At 44.2% G+C, this 19,678-nt stretch overlaps 1 protein-coding gene across 2 annotated transcripts in view; it reads right to left on the reverse strand.

The window, feature by feature from the left end:
* The window catches only part of BACH1 (BTB domain and CNC homolog 1), a 32,512-nt gene extending 16,573 nt beyond the window's left edge, over positions 1-15,939 (reverse strand). Inside the window, exon 1 of one of the 2 annotated variants that reach the window (XM_072138656.1) lies at positions 15,801-15,939. The gene's annotated coding sequence lies outside the window, so the exon portion shown is untranslated. Of the gene's footprint in view, positions 1-8,172; positions 8,275-15,800 lie in introns of those variants that run through there. The other variant, XM_072138655.1, reaches the window with a different exon arrangement.
* Positions 15,940-19,678: the final 3,739 nt, after the last annotated feature.

Below are 19,678 nucleotides of genomic sequence, written 5' to 3' on the forward strand. Positions count from 1 at the left end.
TCTGCAGGACCCAATTCTAATCTTAGAGGGAAGGCGGATCCACCTATCTGTAAAAGGGTTTTCCCACGATAACAACGGGATGGGGCCTAACTTACTGATCAGATCACAAAAACGAGGGGTCCAATAGGGTCCCACCTCCGTCTGACCCCTCGTCAGTCTGTCAGACTAATGGAGCAGACACAGGATCTGTGGGGGTCTCAGCACCGAGACTCCCACTGATCAACAAGTTAGGACCTAGCCACAGGATCGGGCCTAACTTTTGTTTGTGGGAAAACCCCTTTAATAGCAAGACTGGAGCTCAAAGTATTTGGCTCCTTAGTCTCTGTAGTGGCTGGAGGCTATAATTACAACCACATCTCACATTCACCTCCTCGGAATCCATGGATAGGCCAGAAATTTTTGGAGAAACCCCTCAAGAAAGAGCAATTTATTTCTTTTTGGACCCATCCGGGCCATGTTTTACATGTGTACGAGTGAGGTAATACTACATCTCTCCTGTAGTGGCCACTGCAGGGAAAATGTCAGGTCTGTAATAGTTTGACCTGATCGTCTTGATCTTCGCAAAGCAAAGTCACACAGATCAGCTGATGGATAAACAGCATCTGCCTGTAACTAAAAATTCGGATGTGCCCCGTACCCAGACTGTCTAATTGGAGTAGGGGGGACGCAGAATTCTGGACCATGGAAAAGCAGGCACCAGACAACGATGGATTTTAACATGTTCGATCATATTGTTCTTAGACACACAGGATTCCAGAAGGTAGAGTGCACTGGAGGCGGACCCTATCTACATACAGACAGCTTCAAGTGCTTAGGGCCCCTTCTGAATCATTGACTGGTACAAGTTATTTTGTCGTGGTGATAATTTTAACCTTTGCCTGTGTCTTGATTGTCTATGGTCAAACTGGTCCCGCCTCTGTTGCACTTGAAGATCGATTTGCATATCCAAAAAAAGATATTTATTGCATCATTGGTCTGTGGACACAGAGGCTATTACTGGCATTGTGGACACAGTGATCTCTGTCAGGTCCATAGAGATTAAAGGAGCAGAACAGCCATGTGCGGCCGTCTGCTCCATTAGTCTGACAGAGCGACGAGGGGTCCTATGGAGGTACTTGGAACCCCATTGGGCCCCTCGTTTTCATGATCTCATCTCTGAGACCCCCACTGATCAGCAAGTTAGGATCGGGCCTAACTTTTGTTCGTGGGAAAACCCTTTTAAGTCCATGCAAACAATTAAAGGAAATCTACTACCAGGACAAAGGATTGTAAACCAAGCACACGGATATACTGTTGTGTGCCCCCTCTGGCAGGATCCGTTCTTTAAGCTTCCTATTCCTTTGTTTTAAGAAAAAAAGGCATTAAAAGTTATGTAAACGAGGCCGAGAGGCTCCATGCTTCATTATCACCTATGGAACCTTGTGCCCCTCAGGCTCAATTTCACTGCCAGAGGGGGCACACACCAGTATGTAAGTGTGCTTGGTTTACAATCCTTCATCCTTCTTGAAGATAAAAAACGGAAAGCATCAGATCCATCTGGAGGTGGCTTAGCTCCCGGACAAGGGATTGTCCCTAAATCTGCTCCACAAGTCTGGGGCATAAATTAGATTTTTTTAGTCCCTACTCAGGATAGCAAAATAAAATTTTTTTTTAATAAGAAATCAATTTAAGTTCCGCCTCGGAGGGTGGAGCCAGTAAGGGGAAGGAGGTGGGGCCAACATCACAGTTGGAAGCTGCTCGTTTTCGTTTACAGTGATAGGGGGCAACACAGAAAGAAGAGGGGAATTACAGAAAAATAAGTAGGGGGCAACACAATTACAGTTCATTGGAACATAGAGCAATGGGGGGGGGGGATAAAAAGAAGAGATGGGGGGGGGGCAACATAGAAAGACCTAAGGGCATACAGAAATAAGTAGGGGGCCACAAAGGGAAATGGGAACATAGAAGGACGGTGTAAAAACATAAGAAGCGGAAACTTAGATGGATGGGGGCAACATGAAAAAAAAATTAATTTTAATCTTACAAGTGGGTGTCTTTACTTTCACACGCTGAAGGATAGATCCATTAATATGGGGAAATCCCGTGACACGACTATTGGGAAATAATCAGGGATTTTCCACAGAAGAAAACGACATCTGGGCCAAACCACACAAAACGGCAGAACTAGAGGGAATAATAAAAGGGTCGACATTTTTTATTTTCTTCATTTTTCTGCCTAATCTACAACCACAGGAGAAATAAATAACAAAATACAAGCAACGGGATTTCCCACAATGAGAATAATCTCTGTACGTTGCTTTATTACTCAGAGGCGTCTGATCGCTGAAGTTTACAGCAGATGTAAATCCCTCTTCATGGGATCTGCAGAACCGGGGACCCAATGTCTAGCTATGGATGAGGCGCAGAGAAGCAGAGGGTGCACCAGACCGTGTAGCCACACCCACAGTGCACTGTAATTCCCTTTTGCATATTAATAAATATGACAATTTCTCTCCAGTCGGGCCGCAGATTAGGTGTATGACGCAGGACACATCACATGATTTTGTCTCTTATAGTTGAGGTTCTACCTGTGATGTATATTACAGACCTCTCTCATCTTACACAATTGGTGGCCGACTAAATAATTTTTCCCCCCACTGTAACTGTGGTTGTCGTTCCTGAGCGGTTGTGATGGACTGTGGGAACCTTGTACTTGTCTACAAGAGGCTGATAAAGATTAACCCTGTAGTGCTGGCAGCCGGGACACAACAGAAGAGAAAAACACATGTGCATCGGAGGCTACACGTACTGCCCACGGCTACCTGCATGTCACCTACGTGCTGTACAAGTGGAAATTCCCATCCGGGATGACAGGTTTATTTGCTTTAGTCTTTAACCCTTGAGTTTCTTGCATTGCAGTATGTGCAGTGTATACAGTTTTCTCTGGTTTCCATTCATGATGAATACATTCTCTTTTCCATAGGCATAAAAGGTGACACCAGGGTCACAAAGTTTTCTGTGATTTTGAATTAACCCAAAAGGGGCAGATTTTGTGTATAAAAATTAAATAAAAAAAATCTTAATTTCGAAGGTCCCACTAATCGCCCCCTCATTCAGTTCCAGTAGTCTCCCCTTTCTTGGCATTTCCGATCTCATTGGACCAGAAGTGATGACGTCCCACGCGATAGCTCAGCCAATCCCTGATCCCGGCCATCACACACTCATTCAAGTAGACTTGACATCCATTCAGACTTTACCACTGAGGCTGGTGATTAGTAATATGATGGCTGAGTCTATCACTGGTCTTAGCAGTCAAGTGGCATCCATTCATTCAGGTGTTAACAACGACGCTGAGGATAAGAAACCAATCACTAGCCTCAGCAGTAAAGTGCCAACTACTAAGGCCGGTTACACACAAGAGAGTTTGATCTGTCAGACTTGGAGCATTTGCCGATTGGAACACCCGTCCTGAACGCTAAGCAACTGGAACTGAATGAACCTGCTAAAGACATTGCCACTGAGGCCAGTGATTGGGCATGAGAAAATTGAGACAATAACAGGTCTCAGCAGCCACATCTGAGTCAGAAGTATAAGATCATCAAAGTAAATGATTGTCTGTGTCGCCAATTCAGAAGCAACTGCAGCGACCAGTGATTGGTTCAGCGGCTCAATGTCCATAATGTCATCACTTCTGGGAGAGCAGGGATCTTTGATGCTTAAACCGGTCATAAATACCTCACTGACGTACATCCGCTCCCTAGGGACCTACAGGATTGCTACATGTTACACCCGGGGTCTAGCACCTGAGGAACGAGAGCTTCTCGCTGGGGAACGTAACTGGACATGAAGTGAGGTGTAAATATTCACATCCCACTGGCATCTTCCACGTGGCGGCGCACAAAAGGAGGACGGCTTCGCGGCGCACAAAAGGAGGACGGCTTCGCGGCGCACAAAAGGAGGACGGCTTCGCGGCGCACAAAAGGAGGGCGGCTTCGCGGCGCACAAAAGGAGGGCGGCTTCGCGACGCACAAAAGGAGGGCGGCTTCGCGACGCACAAAAGGAGGGCGGCTTCGCGACGCACAAAAGGAGGGCGGCTTCGCGACGCACAAAAGGAGGGCGGCTTCGCGACGCACAAAAGGAGGGCGGCTTCGCGACGCACAAAAGGAGGGCGGCTTCGCGACGCACAAAAGGAGGGCGGCTTCGCGACGCACAAAAGGAGGGCGGCTTCGCGACGCACAAAAGGAGGGCGGCTTCGCGACGCACAAAAGGAGGGCGGCTTCGCGACGCACAAAAGGAGGGCGGCTTCGCGACACACAAAAGGAGGACGGCTTCACGACACACAAAAGGAGGGCGGCTTCACGACACACAAAAGGAGGGCGGCTTCACGACACACAAAAGGAGGGCGGCTTTGCAACGCACAAAAGGAGGATGGCTTTGCGACGCACAAAGGACTGTTCCAAGTACAACTATTTAAAGAATTTCCTGCTAAACATGAGCTACACACGCAGATCTACATATAATATATGGAAAATTACCAACACCGCTGTGTACACAACCACCATCCTGAGCACACACCAAGGCAGCTATACAGCTACAGAAGAGGGCCCCACTGCGTAATTATGAGTGGGCCCCTCCAGAGGTTGCATTAACGCCTCACCACGCGTCATAGTGAGGCGCCATTACCCTCCAAAATAATTGCCATGCGTAAAGATACGCTTGGCAATTATTCCGTGTAGCGTGCAGGCTGAGCGGCCCGGCGCGCACTGCATAGGAGGGGAATGGCAGTAGCGTGATCGCATCGTGTGCGGGACAGCTCAGCAGGATGCAGCGATCTCTGGGATCTGTGAGCGCCGGCCCTAGGGGAGACGTGTGAGCCGCGAAGCCGCTGCTACTCGTCCTGCTCCAATTCTCTCTGCCTGCAGCAGCGGCCAGCAGTTATGTAATCCCGAGTGAATGTGAGCCGCGGCCGGGGTACACTGCCCTCTATGTGTGCTGTGCCAGTGTGTGCTGTGCTGTGCCAGTGTGTGCTGTGCTGTGCCAGTGTGTGCTGTGCTGTGCCAGTGTGTGCTGTGCTGTGCCAGTGTGTGCTGTGCCAGTGTGTGCTGTGCCAGTGTGTGCTGTGCCGTGCGAATGTGTGCTGTGCTGTGCGAATGTGTGGTGTGCTGTGCCAGTGTGTGCTGTGCCAGTGTGTGCTGTGCTGTGCCAGTGTGTGCTGTGCTGTGCCAGTGTGTGCTGTGCTGTGCCAGTGTGTGCTGTGCTGTGCCAGTGTGTGCTGTGCTGTGCCAGTGTGTGCTGTGCCAGTGTGTGCTGTGCCAGTGTGTGCTGTGCCAGTGTGTGCTGTGCCAGTGTGTGCTGTGCTGTGCCAGTGTGTGCTGTGCTGTGCCAGTGTGTGCTGTGCTGTGCCAGTGTGGGCCGTGCCGTGCCAGTGTGGGCCGTGCCGTGCCAGTGTGGGCCGTGCCGTGCCAGTGTGGGCCGTGCCGTGCCAGTGTGGGCCGTGCCGTGCCAGTGTGGGCCGTGCCAGTGTGGGCCGTGCCAGTGTGGGCCGTGCCAGTGTGGGCCGTGCCAGTGCGTGCCGTGCCAGTGTGGGCCGTGCCAGTGCGTGCTGTGCGAGTGTGTGGTGTGCTGTGCCAGTGTGTGCCGTGCCAGTGTGTGCCCTGCCAGTGTGTGCCCTGCCAGTGTGTGCCCTGCCAGTGTGTGCCCTGCCAGTGCGTGCTGTGCGAGTGTGTGCTGTGTACTGTGTGCGCTGAGTGTGTGCAGTGAGCAGACATGATTTTTTTTGTATAAATAGCGTCTATTAACATTATAAACGGCTATGAGATATGTATATGTATTACCGAAATTTTCATACTCCTCATCGGCTAAAAATACTCCTCAAAAATAGTAAGAGGAGTATTATTACCCTTCGGGAAAAATGTTAGTGCGACCTCTGGGCCCCTCCCTGATCTAGGGTAATTTACATCTGCATGTGAAAGTTTAAGCAAGGACACACTTTCCTGCTGAGTGCCTACCTCTTCAGGCTTACAAGTGATGTAACTGTGGACCCTCCGCCGAGGCCAGGCGCCCCTCGCTGTCCGACCCGCCGCCGAGGCCAGGCGCCCCTCGCTGTCCGACCCGCCGCCGAGGCCAGGCGCCCCTCGCTGTCCGACCCGCCGCCGAGGCAAGGAGCCCTTCGCTTGAAAGTGTTATCCTAAACTGCTCGTAAATCCTTAATTCGAAACTGCTCAATTCACAACTGTGGCGCTCTGCCTAAATCAGATGATATCAGCAGCCAGTGCAGGGGTCTCCTCACTATTGGACATAGCAGAATAATTTATAGGTGTTAATGGAGCCTGGAGCCCCTCAGGCTAATTTGCATACAGTCTTGCATCCTGGATATAGATGTCCTGTAATCCAGCCCTGCACTTGAACATGAGACATGAAGATCCTACATGTCTCCCGCATTTTTTCACATGATCCGCAGGGACCTGATGCAATCCTATTCTCCCTTCCTATAAACCCTGAGGTGTAAACGTGTTGGACGAGGTGCTGACTTTCTGGTGACTCCTGGAGGACGGGGTGGGGGGGGGGAGCAATGGACCTACTGACGTTACCTTACAGGTTTACACACACACGGACCTGGAATAACACACTCAACAATGTAACCAAACACAGCAACATGCTGACAGATACGTGGAGAGGCAGCGACCCAAAGCAGAAGGCTGCACATGACGCGGCTCTGTTTACACCGTCAGGCGAGAGCGATATATACTGATTTAAGGGGAACAGAAGACGGGAAGTCCTTGCATCATATTTCAGTATGATGCAAGGACTCCCTTTCTGTACAAATTGGGAACCTTAAGCACTATCTTGCTATTGTGAGCCTTAGCTATGTCACAATGAAAATAGAAAGTAAAATTTTACCCTCTCCTTCACAGAGCGCCCCCTGGCTTCACCGGACAGGTATGACGTCATATCAGGGGGACTGCAAGCAGCAGCTCTCCGGCTATTGAAGAAATATAACTTCCAGAATCCTCAGCATCCGCAACCAGGAACCTGCAGCACTACAACTATTGTAAAACTATACAGATAGACATGTTGGGGGTAGTAGTTTTACAAAAGTTATAGGGTGGCAGATTCCTGACTGTGGATGGAAAGGAGCCTGGGAGTTGTATTTCTTCAATAAATGGAGCAACTTGATGCACTTAAGTTATAGAAGAACTACAACTCCCAGGATTCTTTGCAGCAACTTGCATGTTGTAAAACTACTACTCCAAGCATGTTCAGCTTCTGTGATCTGCGTTTCATAATAGTTGTTCTTGCCTTATTACAAATGGAGGACTAGATAGGACTTTGTTGACCCCTGATCACAGATGCAGGGTATGCTTGGAGTTGTAGTTTTGCAAAAGCTGGAGTGCTGCAGACTGTTGACAGATGTAGAGCATGCTGGGAGTTATAGTTTTGCAGCAAATGGAGTACAAGTTTTTGACATGTGCAAAAGCCTGCTCGGAGTTGTAGTTTTGTCTGACCACTGGTGCAGCGCATGCTGGGAGTTTTAGTTGTGCAGCAGCTGGAGTAACGTAGATTGTTGAGGCCTGATCACAAATGAAGGGCATCCTGGGAGTTGTAGTTCTACAGGATCACACTCACTGCAGATTAATGGGACAACAGCTAGGTGCAGTGGCAGGTGGCTGACCCCTGATAAGTGACACAGGGCATGCTGGGAGTTGTAGTCTCACAACAGCTGAGCGCATTGGCAGGTGGCCGATTCCTGATCACTGCTGCAATGCATGCTGGGAGTTGTAGTTCAAGAAGAGCTTAGAGCAGCACAGGCAGCTGACCCCTTATAAGTGACACTGGTCATGATGGGAGTTGTAGTCTCACAACAGCTGAGCACACTGGCAGGTGGCTGAACCCCGAATCTCTGCTGCAATGCATGCTGGGAGTTGTAGTTACCTGATAAGTGACCAGGACATGCTGGGAGTTGTAGTACTTCAGCAGGTTTATGATATAAACAGTAGGGGGCACAATCACAAAACCATCAGATATGACGTCATTTTGACAAGTCAAGTTAAAAACATAACCCAACAGCCACATCAGTGACAGCAGGGGCGACACGTGACACCCCCTGGGGGCCATACTACAACAGCAGGGGGCGCCTCCCCTCTAAGAGCCCCCCGTGTTTGCCCCTCCCCCATAAGCCCCCGACACACTTACTGCAGCCGGAGACACGGACTCCTCTCAGCCCTGACTCTTCTTCCTTGTTCTCTGCAGCTTCCTGGGCTGCCTGAGAGTCTTGGAATGACGTAACCGAGTGACGTCAGCGGCTACAGGGGCCAGGGAGGGTCAAACTCAGTCAGTTTGCAAACACTGTGCTAAAAGCTGCAGCCTCGTGCGGCTATAGTGTGTGTGCGCGGTGACTCATGTCACTGCGATTACTACAGAGTTTATATAATAAATTTACATATCACTATACAGTTATAATAGTCCAGGGAAGGGATATATCACCACACATCACACTCCACCACGGACACCCCTGAAAAAAATAGGGAAAACATCCTCTTAAAGGGATTGTCTACTGAGACTCTTCTATCTGCCCTGAAATAGGTCATGAAGTGATGCTAGAACTGCCCAAGAAACTGAACAATACCCCAAAATCTATAGATATGAACATAACGCAGCCAAAACCTTTAGGCCGGAGGCACTCGTGGCGTTTTGGGCCGTTTTTAAGCAGTCTGTTAAAAAAAGTATGCATTAAAAAACAGGTTTTACCAATTATCTTAATTAAAACGGGTCAAAAACGCATCCTATAATAATCCAATTCCTCCTGTGGCCTGTAGAAAAAGGGACAAATGTGGTGACGTGCAGTGCGTATTTCGGACGCGGCGATACCTAATGTGTTTATGATTTTTACTGTTTATTTATATTTATATCAGTTTTAGGTAAAGAGTGATTTTAGGTTTTTTATTATAATTTTTTTTTTTTTTTTTATTACCTTTACCATTTTTCAGACTACCTAGGGTACTTTAACCCTAGGTTGTGTGATCGATCCTATCATATACTGCCATACTACAGTATGGCAGTATATGGGGATTTTGCTCCACATTGTAATGAATGGGTTAACACGAGTCAGACTCGAGAGAGAAGTCCCGAGGCTGCCATGGCGACGGATCGCCGCTCCCCGATGACATCACAGGGAGCAACAATCCGCGGCAAGATGGCCGCGCCCATGCTAGCACCGATCTAGGGTGTTACCGGTAAGCCTTTGCTGCAATATAGACTAACCGGCTATAAAGAGGGCTTGGCCCGCGAGCCATCTCCATGCACCGGGACCCGGCTTGCGCCAAACTAGTACGGCGCAAGTCGGGAAGTGGTTAAAGGGGTTGTCTGAAGGTTGAAAAACATGGCTGCTTTCTTCCAAAAACAGCTCCTTTAACCGGTTCGCGCCCGCCCGCAGTGTATTCACGGCGGCGGTCGCGTTCCGATGCATGGAGAGGGCTCGCGGGCCGAGCCCTCTCCATAGCCGGTAAGTCTCTGCTGCATATTGCAGCAAAGGCTTACCGGTAACACCCGGGTGTTTTCTTGCTGATCGCCGTTGGCAAAGCTGCCGGCGGCTTCAAACAGACGGCGGCGCATGGGCGCCGCCATCTTTCCGAGGATCGCCGCTCCCCGTGACGTCATCGGGGAGCGGCGATCCGTCGCCATGGTAGCTTCGGGTCTCACGAAGACCCGAAGCTACTTCGGGTTAACCCATTCATTACAATGTGCTATCAGCACATTGTAATGTATGAGGAGTAAAATCCCCATATACTGCCATACTGTAGTATGGCAGTATATGGTAGGATCGATCAGACAACCTAGGGTTAAAGTACCCTAGGGAGTCTGAAAAATGGTAAAAATAAAAATTAAAAAAAAGTAAAAAAAAAAAAAATATAATAAAAAAACCTAAAAATTCAAATCACCCCCCAGTCACAGTAAAATCACAGTAAAAATCATAAACACATTAGGTATCGCCACGTCCGAAAATGCCTGATCTATCAAAATATGATAACGGTTTTTCACTGCGTTTAACCCCGTAACGGAAAATCGCGTCCAAAGTCAAAACTGGCACTTTTTTGCCATTTAAAAAAAAATTAAAAATTCTATAAAAAGTGATCAAAAGGTTGTACAGTCCTAAAAATAATATCATTGAAAACATCATCAAAAGTCGCAAAAGATGACACCACCCTCAACTCCATACAACGAAGTATGGAAAAGTTATAAGCACAAGAAGACGGCAAAATTAAAAAAAATTTTTGTTCATGAGGTTTTAATTTTTGTAAATGTATGAAAACATTATAAAACCTATACAAATTTGGTATCCCTGTGATCGTACCGACCCAAAGAATAAATTAGATGCGTCATTTGTGGCGCTCAGTGAAAGTTGTAATATCCAAGCCCACAAGAATACGACACAAATGCGTTTTTTCACCATTTTCACTGCATTTGGAATTTTTTTCCCGCTTCCCAGTACATGGCATGGAATATTCAATGCAATCACTATGAAGTGCAATTTGTTACGCAAAAAATGAGCCATCACACAGCTTCTTACGTGTAAAAATAAAAAAGTTATAGATTTTTGAAGGTGGGGAGTGAAAAATGGAAATGAAAAAACGGGAAATGGCCCGGTCCTTAACCGGTTAATGACCATGGGCGCTGTGTGGTATTACAGCTGAGCGCCAGTTCCCATCTGCGTTTTGGCTTCCATTTTGCAGTTTCCTTTTTTTTTTTTTTTTTTTTGAGACGGATTGTAATTTAAACACATGTCTGGATGGATACATTAGTGGTAGAGGTGAGCGGACCCAACATTCAGGGCGCGTTCACATGTTGCGTTTTGGCTTTTAACACAAATGTTAACAATAATGTAATTAGGCAAATCACCTCTCCTCAGCTGTTAAAATGCGTTTTTAACGATCTGAAAACGCACTAACTAAAAACGGCCCAAAAACGGCCTAAAAACGCCACGTGTGTCTTCACCCTCAGGCTGCGGTCACACGTGGCGTTTTGAACCCGATTTTTGGCCGTTTTCAAGCAGTCTGTCAAAAAATGCATTCCTTTTTGACCAGTTTTAATTCATTTTAATTGAATTAATTTAATTTTTCAAAAACGCATGCTTTTTTAACGGACTGCTTAAAAACGGGTTGAAAACGCCATGTGTGACCATCACCCTTAATCTTTGACAAATCCTACGACTGTTCAGGGCCTAAGAATGCAACTTTGCCATATGCCAAAATTGCAACAAAAAAACGTAACTTTACAAATCGTGTGAACGCGCCCTCAGTTTTGCCTATTTAGGATTTGTGTACTACACTGAGGTATACGGCTGAGTTGTGTTTTTTTTCCGCATATTACTCCGTGTGGATCAGATTTCACGGCTGTTGCTACAAAACAGAATTTTGCTCCAAAAAAAAATAAAAAGCAAATCCACAAACTGAAATCAGATGACAATGAAGGTCATTCAGGGAGAGCGGGCGGGATGAGCCGGGATTCCCAGCAGACAGCGCTCGGCACAGCAGTGTCAGGGCTCGGGCTGCTGACTCACTCTGCTGAGAGGGGATGAATCAGCATTTCCTCACCACGGAAGCTCTTGTGTAACTCGGAATATTTCATCACAACACGGAGGACAACAAGCACCAGAAATGCAACTGAAACAGCGCTGCATGAGGAGTTCTGCTTCCCTTTGTTACAGCTACGCGCTATTATATGCAGAAGACAAGTCTTACAGATCTGGAAAGCGCTGCGGAATATGATGGCGCTATATAAAGATGATTATTATTGCCCATATTCTCATGCACAAAGGTGTAAACAGGGAATCCACAAAATAGGCTTGAACCTTGGACAGTGTTCTGCCTAAATATTGACAAACAGAACTAAAATAATACTGCCATATAATGTCAATTATTACCCCTAGAACACATGCAAACTCTGCCTTAACAATACCGCAATTATTATTCACCATGTTCAAATAGAGTGCTAAAATAATACCGCCATACAATGCCAATTATTACCCCTATATCACCGTCAAACTCTGCCTTAATAATACCGCTATTATTATTCACTATGCCCAAATAGAGTGCTAAAATAATACCGCCATACAATGCAGAGTATTACCCCTATATCACAGTCAAACCCTGCATAGATTATACTGCTATAATTGTGCCCAAATAAAACTGGTACAGAGTACTAAAATAATACTGCCATACAGTGCCGGATAATACAATAACATGCAGAGACATTTGAACATACAGTGCTAAAATAATAATATCATGCTTATACCGCCATACGGTGCTCAAGTCACCAATACAGATGAAAGCATAATGAACCACTAAGCATTGTATGAAATTTGCCAAAGGGAGCTAAATTTATCATTTATAATACCACCATGCCGTGCTCAAGTCATAGCACTATAGCGGCATTATGCAACACCAAATAGACCACCATGTATGGTCTTAATTTTGCCCTGCACAGTGCATAATGTATTATTTATAATACTTCATTTAGTGCTAAAATAACAGTGCCATACGCTGCAAAATAATGCTGCCATACAGTACACAGGGCACATGACCTTTGCATATTCATCTTATGCCAAATTGACCATAATACCATCATACAGTGCTAAACTAACAGTGATGTACAATAACACGTAATACCACCAGGCAGTGCATGAAAAATAAGACTATTACCCTGCCCAGTAGATAAATAAAGCTGCTACAGGACTGAAATAATAAAACACTACAATCTATAAACACATATAGATCCCTTATGTAAACATATTCACCTAACATAGAGCTGCTGTATCTAAGCTGCAATTATATAGACATCCACATAACATAGAGCTGCTGTATCTAAGCTGCAATTATATTGACATCTACATAACATAGAGCTGCTGTATCTAAGCTGCAATTATATAAGCAACCACCTTACATAGAGCTGCTTTATCTAAGCTGCTATTATATAGGCATCCAACTTACATAGAGCTGGTGTATCTAAGCTGCTATTATATAGACATCTACATAACATACAGCTATAGTATCTAAGCTGCAATTATAACGACATCTGCCTAACATAGAGCTGCTGTATCTAAGCTGCCATTATATAGGCATCCACCTTACATAGAGCTGCTGTATCTAAGCTGCAATTATAAAGACATCTGCCAAACATAGAGCTGATGTATCTAAGCTGCCTTAGAGTAAGCTAAATTTTTGCCTTCGGCTTCATGAGTCTTTAGTTACAATCCTGTCTCCAGAGGAATGACCCCCTTAAGCCCTTGCCGCAAACCAACATAATAATACATCGACTGAGCCCTCTCTGTACAGAATGGGTGTTTGCCGCATATTGCAGCAAACACCCAGCATTAACAGCCGCAATGGGTGCTAACAGCGATCACGGGTGTTAACTCTTTACATGCCACCAGCAAAGCCATCTTGGCTGTCATCAGCGCTCTCTGTGACATCATCGGGGAGCGACGATCCATCTCCATGACTGCCTGGAGTCTGTACGAGGCTCCTGTGACACATTGTAACAGATCATTGGCAAATCCACCATATACTGCAAGACATCTGTATGGCAGCATGTGGTAGGAATTATCAGACCCCCTCGGGTTAAAGTACCCTAGGGGGTGAAAAAAATTGTAAAAAAGAAAAAAATATATTAAAAAACTATATGTTCAAATTGACCTCGTTTCCCTAGAACTGATATAAAATAAACACAAAAAATCCTAAAACATGTGAGGTATTGCTGTGTCCCAAAAGTCGAAATATTGAAATATAAATTCATTTATGCCAAGTGGTGAAGACCGCAATGGAAAATAGCGGCCACGTGTCTGAAATGCCATTTTGCGACTCAAAAATTTTTTAAATCAAAAGTAATCGAAAGGTCGTAAAGTCCCGCAAATGTTATCAATGTAAACGTCATCACGCCCGGCAAAAGTGGACGCCTTACACAGCTCCATGCGCCAAAGTAGGAAAAAGTTGTTGGCCTCGGAGTACGGCAAAATGAAGAAATGTTTTTTTCATACAAAAGGTTTTAAATTTTTTAAAACCTACATACATTATATACATTTTGGCATCCCCGTATTTGCACCGACCCAATGAATAAAGGAGACGTGTCATTTGGAGCGCACAGTGAAAACCCTAAAAACAGGGCCCACCAGAAAATGGCGCAAAAGTGGGGTTTTTTTGTCAAATTCACTGTATTTGGAATTATTTTTTTCCCACTTTTTCCTGCTTCCCAGTACATGGCATGAAAAATAGGAAGCACAATTTGAGACATAGAAAGCTCTGTACACGGGAAAATATATGTTAAGTTATGAGTATGTAAAGAAGGGGAGCAAAAACCGGAAACGTAAAAACGTAAAAGGTCATGTATACATCATTAAAAGCGCAGTCTAGCCCCCAAAATATTCAGCACAGTGCCCCCCTAAAACATGGCATCCGGATTTCTAGTTCTCCGGCGTCCTGATGACTCCCCCATGCAGAGTCATCACGTCACACACCATAAAACATCTGCCATCCGTCAGCAGCCCCTTTAATTCCAGGACATTTTGCATCACATTACAGATTCCTGGGGATAAATATTTGTGCATTTCCCTGATGGTTTCCACACTTGTATCTCTCCGACTATCCAGCAAAATAATCCTAATTCTCAATATTCCATATTAGTCATTCATAACAGGTGGGGAGCAACAGGTTGGACTTCCGGATCTCGTACAGTCCTACGATGTCCTTATGTTCCCTGGTGGTCCTACCTCTGGGGTCCTCTTCCAACCTGGGTACAAGGGGGCTACAGCTGGGGCTTTTATTTTTTTTACTTTTCTTTCCATTGGCATCACTAAAGTGAATGCAGATGGGTGCAATTCCCTGTATAGACAGGTAGGAGAGGGGGCGCTGTCTGGGATATAAACTAATTCTCAGGATTGATAGTATGAGGTAAGTGCACATCACTGTACGAGCACCCAGTATGTAGAGCATTGCCTTTTCACATGTGCTACAGGCGACTCAAGTGATGAGACCCCCAGGAACTTTTACTACTTCAAGATACAGACAAGAACTCAGCTTTATGCAAGGTGAATGGCTAGATAATGGCAGCTTAGATACAGCAGCTCAGCTCTATGTAGGGAGGTGTCTAAATAGTGTTAGCTTAGATACAGCTCTATGTAAGTTTGAAGCCTGTGCAATGGCAGATTAGATACAGCAGCTCATCTCTATGTAAAGTGGATGTCAATATAATGGCAGCCTAGATACAGCACTATTTAAGGTTGAAGCCTATGCAATGGCAGCTTAGATACAGCAGCTCAGCTCTATGTAAGGTGAATGGCTATATAATGAAAGCTTATATACAGGAGCTGAGCTCTATGTAAGAAGGATGTCTATATAATGGTAATGGCAGCTTAGATACAGCTCTATGTAAGGTGGATGCCAATATAATGGCAGCTTAGATACAGCTCTATGTAAGGTGGATGCCAATATAATGGCAGCTTAGATACAGCAGCTCAGCTCTATGTAAGATGGATTTCTATATAACGTCAGCTTAGATACAGCTCTATGTAAAGTATAGGCCTATATAATGGGAGCTTAGATACAGCAGTTCAGCTCTGTGTAAGGTGCATGTCTACATAATGTCAGCTTAGATACAGCTCTATGTAAGGTAGAAGTCTATGGAATGGGAGTTTAGATACAGCAGTTCCGCTTTATGTAAGGTAGTCTAAATAATGGCAGCTTAGATACTGCTCATGTCATGGTTGCAAGGAAGGATCCGGGATACCCCTTTCCACCCCCCTCATTGCCCCCATATGACACCAGTCTCACCTTTGGAGTTACTCCGTCTTCCCTGTCCAGCAGTTTAGTTTCCGCACAGTTTCTCTTCTGGGATCGTCACATATGGTGCGAGGAGGAGAAACAAACTTCTGGGGAAATGTTGAAGGAGCGATAACCACAATGAAAAAGTTGTAAGCTCCGGCCTCTGCTAATCTGCTGCAGCCGGCCGTGTGGAAGTCAGCTGATGAGGGAAAACGCCTCTGTAGTGATGCACCATACCAGGAATTCACCCAAATCTTCTTCTGGGGAAATCGTCTATGGACTGTTACAAAATATACCTACCTCCCGCACATGGTGCTCCCCCTAGAAACCAAGAAATATCTACAGGACACCGAAAAAATTCTTATAATCCGGCTGCTAATAATCAAGGAAGAGTCTAATCTCATAATCTCAGGCTTTTATGGTGGTCCAGGGCTTGGCTTGGTGGGGAGGGGGCATAAATAAGTTGTCATTTCATTCTGCGGACCGATACAATTTACATAGATACCAAACTGTTCTATTTGTTTTTATGGTTTTGTATATTATAAATATTTATTTTATGAGAGCCAGGCCTTTTTCATTTAGCTATAGCAGTGTAATGTGAGGGCTTGGTTTTAGTAGGACAAAGTCTACTTTTTATTGTTATTTTTTGATCATTTTTATTAATGTTTTTGCAGAGGTGACATCTATTTTTTTTATTGCATTCATGAATAGAATCCTTCATGTGATATTGTTGCCAAATATGTATATTTTCCGGGACATGTTATTTTTTATAATTTTATTTCACACGTTTTCCTTTGGAAGGATTTGGGGTTTATATTTGACACTTTTTTAAACAATTTTTTTTCCCAACTTTTTTTCATTGGTTGCTGCTGATGTTCACTCCTCCTCCCACTTTCAGGAGGGAGGAGGATAACAGGAGGATGTATCCCACCGTATGAGCACACAGTGGGATATGTCTTAACCTTTCATTGTAACGGAAGATTGGGAATCCACCCCAAATATCCTTACAATGTAGGGGTAGAGACTAAGGCATCTGCACCCAACAACATAATTTTTAGGGTGCTGATACAAGGAGGGCATGTCAAACCAGCCTGTTCACTACTGACAGCATCGTTCAACGGGTTAAAGGAAATCTGCCAGCAGGATCCAGGTATCTAAACTAAAAACACATATGTGCCGGTGTGTGCCCCACTTGGTCTGGATCAGCTCTTCTTTTACTTTGTTATCCCCATGTTTTGAAGTCACCAAAGCCCCTCCGAGGCAGTGTATGGTGGGATCAATCAGACAACCTAGGGTTAAAGTACCATAGGGGGTCTGAAAAATAGTTAATTTTTTTTTAAATAAGTCAAAAAAAAAAAAAAAATTTTAATTAGTCCCCTTTCCCTAGAACTGATATCCATCAAAATATAATAATAGTTATTTCGGGTGTTTAACCCTGTAACGTAAAATCACAAAAAAATACACCTCCCCACAGCTCCGTACTGGGAAGTATGAAAAATTTGTTAGCACCAGAAGAGGGCAAAATGAAGAATTTTTTTTTTTTGTACAGGAGGTTTTAATTTTTGTAAATTTTTATAAAACCTATACAAATCTGGTATCCCCGTGATCACCCCAACCGAAAGAATAAAGTAGACATGTCATTTGGGGTGCTCAGTGATAGTTGTAAAATTCAAGCCCACAAGAAAATGGTGCAAATACATTTTTCACCAATTTCACTGCATTTGTAATTTTTTCCAACTTCCCAGTACACAACATGGAATATTAAATACTGTGACTATGAAGTGCAAATTGTTATGCAAAAAATTAGGAGTACCTTAACCTTGATCCAGTGGTCAGAAGGCTGGCAGTAGGAGCCAGGTTGGCTCTGCTGTGTGGGCAGCAATCTGGAATGAAAAAATCTCAAGGAAACAATGAAAAAAACTGACTGATTGACCCAGCACCTTGGAATGAGCTCCTATTTATAGATTCTTGCAGAGCTCATTCCCAAGCATGCTGAGCTACCAACCAATCACCTCTTACGATTGTCTCCTTGGTAGTGTAATGCGGTGGATATGTAAAAATATTATATCTATAATTGGCTTTTCTGTGCCTATTTGTGGTTGGGTTACGGTACTTTTATGTTTCGCCTCAGTAATCCTCTCTATTGTTTGTGTTGTGTCTGATTCTGTTTTAGAGATCTCCTTTAATTTCCCATTTTACTGTATCACTTCCTGCAGTAGTTTTCATCTTGCACTGTGGAAGGATCTTTTACTAATATCAATGCGAAGCCGCAGAGTTTCTGGTCATGAGATTTAGTTTCCACTTTTTCGATTCAACAGAGACACTAAAGTGAGAGTATAGACATAGGGCAATGCTTCTCGGAAAGTTTAAAGGGGTTGTCTACAGATTGGGGGGGGGGGACTGCTTGAAAAAATAAACATGTACTTACCTCCTTGGTCCCACCGTGGTCTCTCTGTGTCATGCCCATGCTTGTCTACAGGGGCACCGACAGCCTCCCTATAGCTATATACAGTCCTCCCTTTAATAACTAAACAGCCTCCCTTTAACTACATACAGCCTCCCTATAACTATATAAAGCCCCCTATAATTATATACAGCCCCCTATAACCATAGACAGCCCCCTATAACTATATATCACTATAATAACTATATACAGCCTCCCTATAACTACATACAGTCCCCTATAACTATATACAGCCTCCCTATAACTATATACAGCCTCCCTATAACTATATACAGCCCCCTACAACTATATAAAGCTTTATAATAACTATATACAGCCCTCCTATAATAACTATATACAGCCTCCCTATAACTATATACAGACACCTATGACTATGGTGGGTCATGCAACCACCTGAATCACCCACATTTGGTTGGGGCACCTTTAAGGGCAAAGTGGTGGAGCCCCGGGAGCCCCTATAATCCGGCCCTGCACACAGACAATTTATGGAAAAGGGTGACCAACCCCTTTGGACCTGATGCCAGTATCAGCTGTTTTAACCCCTTTCCCACTATACCCTTTTGTTTTTCAATTAGTTTTTGTTGCTCACTTGCATTCCAAAAGCCAAAACGTTTAATATTATACCGTGTACTGGAAAGCTGGAAAAAGTCGGGGAAATTGTAAAAACACAGTTTTCATGTGGGCTGTTTTTAAGGCTTATACTGTGGGTCCCAAATGACACCTTTGGTTTTTGTGTTTTAATTAATTTTAAAAATAAATTTGTACAAAAGTCTTGCTTATACCCATATTTTGCTGCCCTTAAATATTTAATACTTTGGTGTACAGAGCTGTGTATGGTGTCTTTATATATATATATATATATATATATATATATATATATATATATATATATATATATATATATATATATATATATATATATATATATATATATATATATATATATATATATATTTAAACCTTTTTATTTACTAAATTTTCAGGCCCCCTAGGCTACTTAAACCTTAGGGGTCTGATTGCTCATATAATATGCTGCAATGCTACTCTATGGCAGTATATTGTAAATTTGCTACAATTTATTCTGAATTAGACCCTGCCTGCTGTCTAAAGCTCTAAGTTTTAAAAATTAAGAAACAAATTAGAGACATACGGAACACAACTAAATAGTATCTGGCGCTAAATACAAAAATACCATCCTAATCACATCCTAACGCCCAGAAAATTTCTAAAAGGACTCATCCGAAACACTCTAAAATTCCACCCAGCACTTAACACTCAAAGACGCCTTCATGCAATTTTGCATGAAATAATAATGTTAAATTAAAAATGTATAAAATACATGTTTATGGCTAACACTCTGATGGATATAAAGTCTGTTAAAAATAACATATCCAATTCCCCATATATTTTCCAAAATGAGCCA

The sequence above is a fragment of the Engystomops pustulosus genome, chromosome 2 (genome assembly GCF_040894005.1).
Source record: "Engystomops pustulosus chromosome 2, aEngPut4.maternal, whole genome shotgun sequence".
In the NCBI taxonomy this organism is placed as follows: domain Eukaryota; kingdom Metazoa; phylum Chordata; class Amphibia; order Anura; family Leptodactylidae; genus Engystomops; species Engystomops pustulosus.